This window comes from Mobula hypostoma, chromosome 11 (assembly GCF_963921235.1).
Source record: "Mobula hypostoma chromosome 11, sMobHyp1.1, whole genome shotgun sequence".
Taxonomy (NCBI): Eukaryota; Metazoa; Chordata; class Chondrichthyes; order Myliobatiformes; family Myliobatidae; genus Mobula; species Mobula hypostoma.
The window spans coordinates 109,239,042-109,248,561 of NC_086107.1; the positions used below are offsets into that span (position 1 = coordinate 109,239,042).

Below are 9,520 nucleotides of genomic sequence, written 5' to 3' on the forward strand. Positions count from 1 at the left end.
TCTAATTCTTGATCCCTATCTGTGGGATAAAGACTCACATCTGTTTGCAAGTTGTAACATGAAGCAGTGGTCAGATGAGACTTACTGCAGGTTGACCAGCATAAATAAATGTTACTCTACGTCAGGAGAGCACTTGTGTGGTACCCTGCCACACAGACAATGAACGCAGAGATGTTACCAGTGCTTCACTCCGTTCTCTGAGAGAAGGGATGGCCCCGGTCTATGAATGTCCTCGCTGCTTGGGTGGCATGGTTGGCGTAACACTCTACAGCGCCAGTGACTGGGGTCCGATTCCCACCACTGTTTGTAAGGAGTTTGTACGTTCTCTCCATGACTGTGTGGGTTTCCTCCGGGTGCTCTGGTTTCCTCCCACATTCCAAAGACGTGATGGTTAGGGTATGTAAGCAGTGAGCGTGCTACGTTGACACCACTCACGGGCTGTCCCTGGCACATCCTTGGACTGTGCTAGCTGTCGACGCACATTTCACTATATGTTTCAATCTTTCAATATACATGTGGCAAATAAAGTTGATCTCCCCCTTATTTATTTATTAATTTATTGAGATACAGCGCGAAACAATATGGAATAAGCATATAAAGCTTATGCTGTTCACCGAGGTAAGACTCTTGAGCAACATTATTGTCACCCAACGCTTTCCACCCCTCTCCAGACCTTGAGGCCCCACCTGTTGACGATGCCCTCGATGGAAGGGTGGGTTTCCTCTCCTATCAGATTCCTTCTTCTCCAGTCCTTGACCTCTCCCACCCACCTGGCTTCACCTATCACTCTCCACCAGCATTTCATGTGTGTGATGCCCTGAACTTTGAGCTCTCCAGAGGTAGAAGATAAAGATGGAAAAAACAGCGACGACAAACCACCAGTCAATAAGATCTCTTACTAACTCAATCTCTTACTCACTTTTCCTTCAGTTAGTCCTGACGAAGGGTCTCGGCCTGAAACGTCGACTGTACCTTTTCCTAGAGATGCTGCCTGGCCTGCTGCATTCACCAGCAACTTTGATGTGTGTTGCTTGGATTGTCAGCATCTGCAGAATTCCTGTTGTTTGCGTCAATAAGATGTCAGCTTGATGCACATGGAGACCCCAAACTTTTAAAAGGTGGGGCTGAAATAGATCCGGGAATCATCATTATGAACTTACAATGTGACAGCTTTCCCTCCAAACTCCACTGCCAAACATCAACGAACAACTGAACAGACTACAGAGCCGTCTTATCAATCAAGCAGATTCGGAGGAGGTCCTGTTAAACTTGCTTGGCATTCCCATCAACGTTCCTTTGAACATCAAGCCCACAATGGTATATTTACCTTCATCTTGTCAACTGCAGAATTCTGTATTTTCTACACATGTTATGCCACCTATTCCCTAGTATTGATTTCAAGCTGTGTATATCATTACAGCAGGCAGGGTGTATTCATGAATAGTGTGGGTGACTAATGCAATCAGCCCTCCAGGAGTTTGTACTTCACAATCAGGTATATTATCACTGACATATATCATGAAATTTGTTGTTTTGCAGCAGCAGTACAGTGTAAAACATAAAATTACTACAGTAATGTGCAAAAGCCTTAGACACCCTAGCTGCTAAAAATGCTATACATAAAAATACTGTATTTTATAGTATAAAAATATTATATATTACAATAAGGAATATATATATATGCGTGTATAGTACTGCGTTAAAATGTTAGGCACATATATGTACCTAAGGTGCCTAAGACTTTTGCACAGTACTCTAGTAATTTTATGTATTGCACTGTACTGCTGCTGCAAAAAGAACAAATTTCATGACTTACGTGAGTGATGATAAACCTGATTCTGATACGGGTCTCCATCATGGACTGAGAGTGGGAAGGGGGCAGGGAGAGGGGAATCATGGTTAGGAAAAGGGGAAGGGAGAGGGGAGGGAGCGGGAAGCACCAGAGAGACATTCTGTAATGATCAATAAATCAATGTTTGGAATCAAATAACCTTACCAGGTGTCTCAGTGCTGGCTATGACTGCACCCCTGCCAACTCCCACCCCTGGCACTCTTTCTCTGCCGCCCCCTCCCACACCCCTCCCATGGCGTTCTACTCTTGCCATCCCCAACACCCTTTGCTCGCGCCAAATTTGCAAACTTGCTCTCCGCTTCACGTTGTCCAATACGGTACTGTCGGTTAATATTGAATTAAATAGGTGGTGCAAAAAGAGAGCAAATATAGTGAGGGGCATTCACGGTAAATCAGAAATCTGATGATGGAGGGGAGGAAGCTGCATCCTAGCCCGTGCTCCTGATCTACGGTCAGCCAGTACAGAGAGGGGAGGGTCACTGGGGGGGTCTCCTGATCTGTGGTCAGTCTGTACGGAGAGGGGAGGGTCACTGGGGAGATCTCCTGATCTACAGTCAGTCAGTACAGAGAGGGGAGGGTCACTGGGGGGATCTCCTGATCTATGGTCAGCCAGTACGGAGAGGGGAGGGTCACTGGGGGGGTCTCCTGATCTGTGGTCAGTCAGTACGGAGAGGGGAGGGTCACTAGGGAGATCTCCTGATCTACAGTCAGTCAGTACGGAGAGGGGAGGGGTCACTCGGGGGATCTCCTGATCTGCGGTCAGCTAGTACGGAGAGGGGAGGGTCACTCGGGGGATCTCCTGATCTGTGGTCAGCCAGTACGGAGAGGGAAGGGTCACTGGGGGGATCTCCTGATCTGTGGTCAGCCAGCACAGAGAGGGAAGGGTCACTGGGGGGATCTCCTGGGATGCACATAATCTATGTATACAAGCTATTTTATGTACTTATATTTATTGTGTCTGCTATTATTGTGTTCTTTATCTTATTTTGTTTTTTTGTGCTGCATCGGATCCGGAATAACAATTATTTTGTTATCCTTTACACTTGTGTACTGGAAATAACGTTAAATAATCTCAAGGTAGAGGGATACGTTCTTGCCCATTTCAAACCACTTTACAAGTGCTCTGTGCACAGATGGGTAGTGTGTGTGTGTGTCTGTAGTGCGTGTGTGTGTGTGTGTGTGTGTGTGTGTGTGTGTATGTGTGTGTTTGTAGTGTTTGTGTGTGTGTGTCTGTAGTGCGTGTGTGTGTGCATGTGTGTGTGTGTGTGTGTGTGTGTGTGTGTGTGTGCATGTGTGTGTGTTTGTGTGTGTGTGTTTGTAGTGTTTGTGTGTGTGTGTGCGTGTGTGTGTGTGCATGTGTGTGCGTGTGTGTTTGTGGTGTTTGTGTGTGTGTGTTTGTAGTGTTTGTGTGTGTGTGTGCGTGTGTGTGTGTGTGTGTGTGTGTGTGTGTCTGTAGTGTGTGTTTGTGTGTGTGTATGTAGGGTCACATGTTCTGAATCCTTTCTCCTGATACTGATCTACCTGAAAGCAAGAAGGCCGAAGCCATGAAGAGAACGGAAATTAGATTCTTCCACAGAGCAGAATCATTATCAGAATCTGGTTTATTGCCGCTGGCATTCGACGTGAAATTAGTTTTGCAGCAGCAGTACAGTACAAAACATAAAAATTACTACAGATTACAATAAGAATGTATTAAAAAATAGTTTTAAGAAAAGAGAGCAAATCAGTAACGTAGTGTTCATGACTGGTCAGAAATCTGTTGGCAGAGAGGAAGAAGTTGAACACAGAACATAGAACAGTGTGGGCTCTTCAGCCCATGATCTTCTGCCGACCCTTTAAGCGACTTCAAAATCAATTTAACCCTTCTCTCCCACAAAGCCCTCCATTTTTTCTTTCATCCCTGCGCCTACCTAAGAGTGTCTTAAATTTCGGTAACGTGTCTGTCTCTACCACCAGCCCCGGCAGTGCGTTTCACACACCCGCCACTCTCAGTGTAGCAAACATACCTCTGACTTCCCCGCTATCACTTTTCTCCAAACACCTTAAAGTAATGCACCCTTGCCTGTGTGCCTTCAGGCGCCTGTACCACCTCCCTACTAGTAGAGACAAGAGAGGACGTCAGAATTAGAATCGGAATCAGGTTTAATATCAGCCGCATATGTCGTGAAATTTGTTAACTTAGCAGCAGGAGTACAATGCAACTCATTATAAACATAGAAAAATAAATAAATAAATAGATTACAGTAAGTGTATGTGTATTGAATAATTAAATTAAGAATGGTAAATAGATAGCTATATAGATACTTTATTGATCCCAAGGGAAATTAGTGTCACAGTAGCATTACAAGTGCACAGTTATACAAATATTAGAAGCAAAGTAAGAAAGAATAGAAAATAAGTTACCAGAAACAGTCTAACAGGGTGGAGGTCATCACTTCCCCGGCTATTGGTTGACTCATTATAGAGCCTACTAGCTTAGGGTAAGAATGACCTCATATAGCGCTCTTCAGAATGGCACAGTTGTCTCAGTCTATTACTGAAAGTGCTCCCCTATTCAGCCAAGGTGGCATGCAGAGGGTGAGAAACCATGTTGATGCCATTGCCCCAGCACACCACCGCATAGGAGATTGTACTAGCATCAGCTGACTGGTAGAACCTGTGAAGGAGAGGCCTGCAGACTCCAAAGGACCTCAGTCTCCTCAGGAAGTAGAGGCAACTCTGTCCCTTCTTGTACACAGCCTCTGTGTTGGTGCTCCACTCGAGTCTGTCACCCAGGGGCACTCCCGGGTACTTGTAGAAGTTGTAGGCCCTCACCGCATCCGTGTCTTCACCATCAATAGTAGCAGGGAGCAGTGCAGGCAGAGGCTTCCTAAAGTAGTGCAAAAACAGAAATCTTTAAAAAGTGAGGGAGTATTCTTGGGTTCAATGTCCATTTAAAAATTGCATAGCAGAGGGGAAGAAGCTGTTCCTGAATCGCTGAGTGAGTGCCTTCAGGCTTCTGTACCTCCTTCCTGATGGTAACAATGAGAAAAGGGCATGCCCTGGCTGATGGGGATCCTTAATAATGGACGCAACCTTTCTGAGGTACCGCTCCTTGGATACTATGGGGGCAAGTACCCATGAGGAGCTGACTAATTTTACAGCTTTCTGTAGCTTCTTTTGATCCCGTGCAGTAGTAACAGTTCCCCCCACCATACCAGACAGTGATGCAACCTATCAGACTGCTCGCCACAGTCAGTACACCTGTAGAAGTTTCAGTGTTTTAGCTGACATACCAAATCTCCTCAAATTCCTGATTAAATGCGAACTTACAATGTGACAGCTTTCCCTCCAAACTCCACTGCTGAACATCTACGAACAACTGAACAGACTACAGAGCCGTCTTATCAATCAAGCAGATTCGGAGGAGGTCCTGTTAAACTTGCTTGGCATTCCCATCAACGTTCCTTTGAACATCAAGCCCACAATGGTATATTTACCTTCATCTTGTCAACTGCAGAATTCTGTATTTTCTACACATGTTATGCCATCTATTCCCTAGTATTGATTTCAAGCTGTGTATATCATTACAGCAGGCAGGGTGTATTCATGAATAGTGTGGGTGACTCCATTTATCATCTGACAATGCCGTCAGCCCTCTAGCAGGTTGTACTTCACAATCAGATTTACCACTGACATATATCATGAAATTTGTTGTTTTGCAACAACAGTACATAAAATTACTACAGTAATGTGCAGTCTTAGACACCCTAGCTGCCTAAAAATACTATACATAAAGTACTGTATTTTATAGTATAAAAATATTACAAATTACAGTAAGTATATATATCTATATTTATCTATCTATATCTATAAATCTGTCTATTTATCTATCTGTATCTATCTATAAGGAGGAGGAGGAGGAGGAGGAGAGGATGGCGGCGCGACGCAGCTCACAGCGGCCTCTCCGGTGAATGATATCTGTAATCTGTCAAGTAGGGTGCCGAGCACAATCCTGATTTAATAGAGGCGGACGTGAGAGCACAGAGGAACATCTGGTGAAACTTCTGAAATGCCCGCTTCACTGCCGCTGCTACTGTGTGGTCTGAAATCTCCGGAGGGGAAGGCCCCGAATCCTCGGCTTTGCCTGTTGCTCGGCGGCCGGGGCCGAGGTCAAAGCGCTCGGCAGAGATGGTGCTCGGTGCTCGGTGTCGGAGGGCTGGTCGAAGGCTCGAAGTTTTCGGACGGACTCAGAGTCAGACTGTGGTCAGGTGCTTCCAGGGTGCTGCATCGGCAAGTTTGCAGCGCTGGAAGCTCATGGCAGGGAGAGTTTTCTCCCTTCTACCGTCTGCGTGAGGTGTTGGGGCTATCGGGACTTTGAGACTTTTTTTTACCGTGCCCATGGTCTGCTCTTATCAAATTACGGTATTGCTTTGCACTGTTGTAACTATATGTTATAATTATGCGGTTTTTGTCAGTTTTAGTCTTGGTCTGTCTTGTGTTTCTGTGATATCATACTGGAGGAACATTGTATCATTCTTTAATGCATGCATTTCTAAATGACAATAAACGAGGACTGAGTGTCCTCATAATCTAATTTAATCTACTCTAATCTATATTCATCTACCTATCTATATATTATGTGTATATTACTGTGCAAGACTTAGGTCCATATATATAGCATTTGCACCCTCTCCAAAGCCCCAACATCCTTCCTATCGTGGGGTGACCAGACTATTCACAATACTCCATATATGGCCTAACCAGAGTGTTCCCTCGTCTTACCCCTTCTGAAGTTATTTTCTTTTAACCTTTTGTTTCAGGTGCAACAGGAAGCCATGTGGGAAATGGAAGGAGCTGAAGATGGTCAGCTCTCAAAGAGCAATCTGACTGCAAACACATCTTTTCAGAACCAGGATAACATGAACCACGTGATGATCACGTCACTGCTGGGAGCCGCGCTCAGCACCATCTGCACCTTTGGCATGGCGGGCAACGTCTACACCCTGGTGGTCACCACTCATTGCATGAGGTCGACCAGCTCCATGCACGTCTACATCACGAACCCCGCTCTGGCTGACCTGCTCTACCTGCTCACTGTCCCCTTGGTCATGTGCACCCACTTTGCCAAGGACTGGTACGTTGAGGAGCTGGGCTGCAGAGTCCTCTTCAGCCTCGACTTCCTGACCATGTACACCAGCATCTTCATCCTCACTGTCATGAGGGTGGAGGGGTACAGGGCAGTGGTGTTGCCACTGGAGCACCAGGCTCTCAAGGGTGCGCAGGAAAGTAGTCGCTGCCATCATCTGGCAGTTGTCCTGCCTTCTGAGCCTCCCCATGATGATCATGATCCACCTAAGAGTAAGTCCTGAGCTGGCCAGGACACCAAAGAGGATCTGCTATCCGTCCTGGCAACCCAGCTCTTACAGGTCTACCTCACCGTTCTATTCAACACCAGCATCCTCGCTCCAGGTATTGTCATTGGATATCTGTACGTCCGACTGGCGCAGGTCTACTTGCATTCAGGTGGGATGAAAGCAGAGAGGAGGAACGTTAAGTGGAAGCAGAAGGTTTTCTTCATGATCTTCGGCATCGTCTTGGCGTGCTGGGCCTGCTTTGTTCCCTTCTGGACCTGGCAGCTGGTGAAGCTGTACAGCCGCGGGTGGCTGAGGCTGGCGCCGGTGTCCCATGCCCGCGTCAACTTCTGCGTGACCTGCCTGACCTACAGCAACAGTTGCGTCAACCCCTTCCTCCGCACCCTGCTCAGAAAGAACTACAAGGAGAGCTCGGCGCAGTGCAGGACAAGCTCAGGGCCTTGGCTCGCCGTGAGGAGAGGGCCGAGGGGAGGTCAGGGGACCGAGCACTCGGCTGTGCTGAGGGCTACCTTGAGAGCAAGTGAAGAGGGACCCAATATTTGAAGGCAGAGCTTAGGAGGGTTAATGGCGATTCCTTTGCTTGCATTTTCAGAAATAGCTCTATTTCCATCTTTAATATCGCTATTTTTCCCTTTCAGGGTTCTTTTGAAGACCCTGACCTGGAGTTACATGCTGACTATGTTTCTTTGTGGGAATGGGACCCGTTCTTGGGGTTTCATAGGTGGCCATTGTTGTTCAGCGCGCCAAAGGCTCGGCCTAAGAGTCCGGCTCGGATTCAGAAGCCTAAGATCTCGGGGCTCTGGAGATGGGCGGATCGAGGGTCGGTGTCACGACAGGAGACCCATGTGTCGTCAGGGGAGTCGGGATATCTGCAGTTGTGTGCCCAGTTTTTTAGGCCCAGAGCTCGAGAAAAGCGACGTGGCGGACTTTTAACATCGTAAACCAGCGAGTTGTTTGTTACGTCTCCCCGCTCGCTGGGAAAACAGAGATACCTCTTTCTCCCTTATTAGGGAAAGAGAGAACCTGTGGTATGTCGAATACTGGGTGAAACACGAAGTCTTTGGGGGAACTGCAAGTCTGTGTCTTTGCTGTTGCTTTGCTCACACTTGAGTGCTCGGTGGTGGGTGCTGATGCTTATTTTTTGACGGTGGGGGGAGGGCAGATTTTTGCTCACTGCTCTTACGCATGAGAGGGGGGAGCTGGGGGGGGGCTTTGAGGTTCTAACTTTTAACTGTTGTTCATTCTTTGGGGCACTCCTCCGTTTTCGTGGATGTTTGTGAAGAAAAAGCATTTCAGGATGTATATTGTATACATTTCTCTGACATTAAATTGTGCCTTTGAACCTTTAATGGACTGGCTTGGAACTGTGAGTAACTACTGGACTTTTTTATGCTTGCACTTAGAGACACAGCACGGAGAAGGTCCTTTCTGCCCCTCAAGCCGTGCTGCCCTAGCAACCCCTGGCCTAATCATGGGACCAATTAACCAACCAATCGATACTTCTTTGGACTTTGACAGGAAACCGGAGCACCTAGAGAAAACCAACGCATTCCACGAATGACATTGGAACTGAACTCTGAACTCCGACACCCTGAGATGTAGTGTTGCCACACTGACCGCTGCGTTACCACGGCACCCACAGTGCGAAAGATTTCTTCATCCCTAAGTTAAAATGTGACGAGAGTTGAGTGAGCCTCCCTCCCATGCACAACTCTCCCCCACTAATCGTCTACCAGAGGCCATTCAGCCAGTCCAACTATTCTATCAGATCACAGCTGATCCCACTTTGCTTACCTTGGTTTGGCAACATTGAAGCTTTCTACCAACCAAAGTAAGCCCCAATCTCAGTTCTCAGCATTTGTACCTGATCCCTTTACTTTGGGGAAGAAGCTGATGGGTTTCCACCTGTGCAAGGAAGTTTTAGTCATAGAGCACTGCAGCACAAAAACAGGCCCTTTGACCCATCTAGTCCATGCTGTCCTTTCTGACCTGAACCTGACCTGACCTGGGCCCTCCATACCCTACCTTGTCCATGGACCTAACCAGACTTCTCCTAACTATTACAATCAAACCTACATCCACCATGTCCACTGTCACCTCATTCCATCCTTGAACCATCCTTTGAGTGAAGAAGTTTCCCCTCAGGTTAAGAACATAAGAAATAGGAGCAGGAGTCGGCTATCTGGCTTGTCGAGCCTGCTCCACCATTCAATAAGATCATGGCTGATCTGGCCTTGGACTCACCTCCACTTACCTGCCTTTTCCCCAGCTCTCCGGTGAAAATGATATTGTATCCGTCAAATAGGGGCCGTGG

General features: G+C 47.0%; 1 pseudogene; it reads left to right on the top strand.

Moving 5' to 3' along the window:
* The first annotated feature begins 6,753 nt into the window (after positions 1-6,753).
* On the top strand, positions 6,754-7,749 carry LOC134353524 (urotensin-2 receptor-like; annotated as a pseudogene).
* Positions 7,750-9,520: the final 1,771 nt, after the last annotated feature.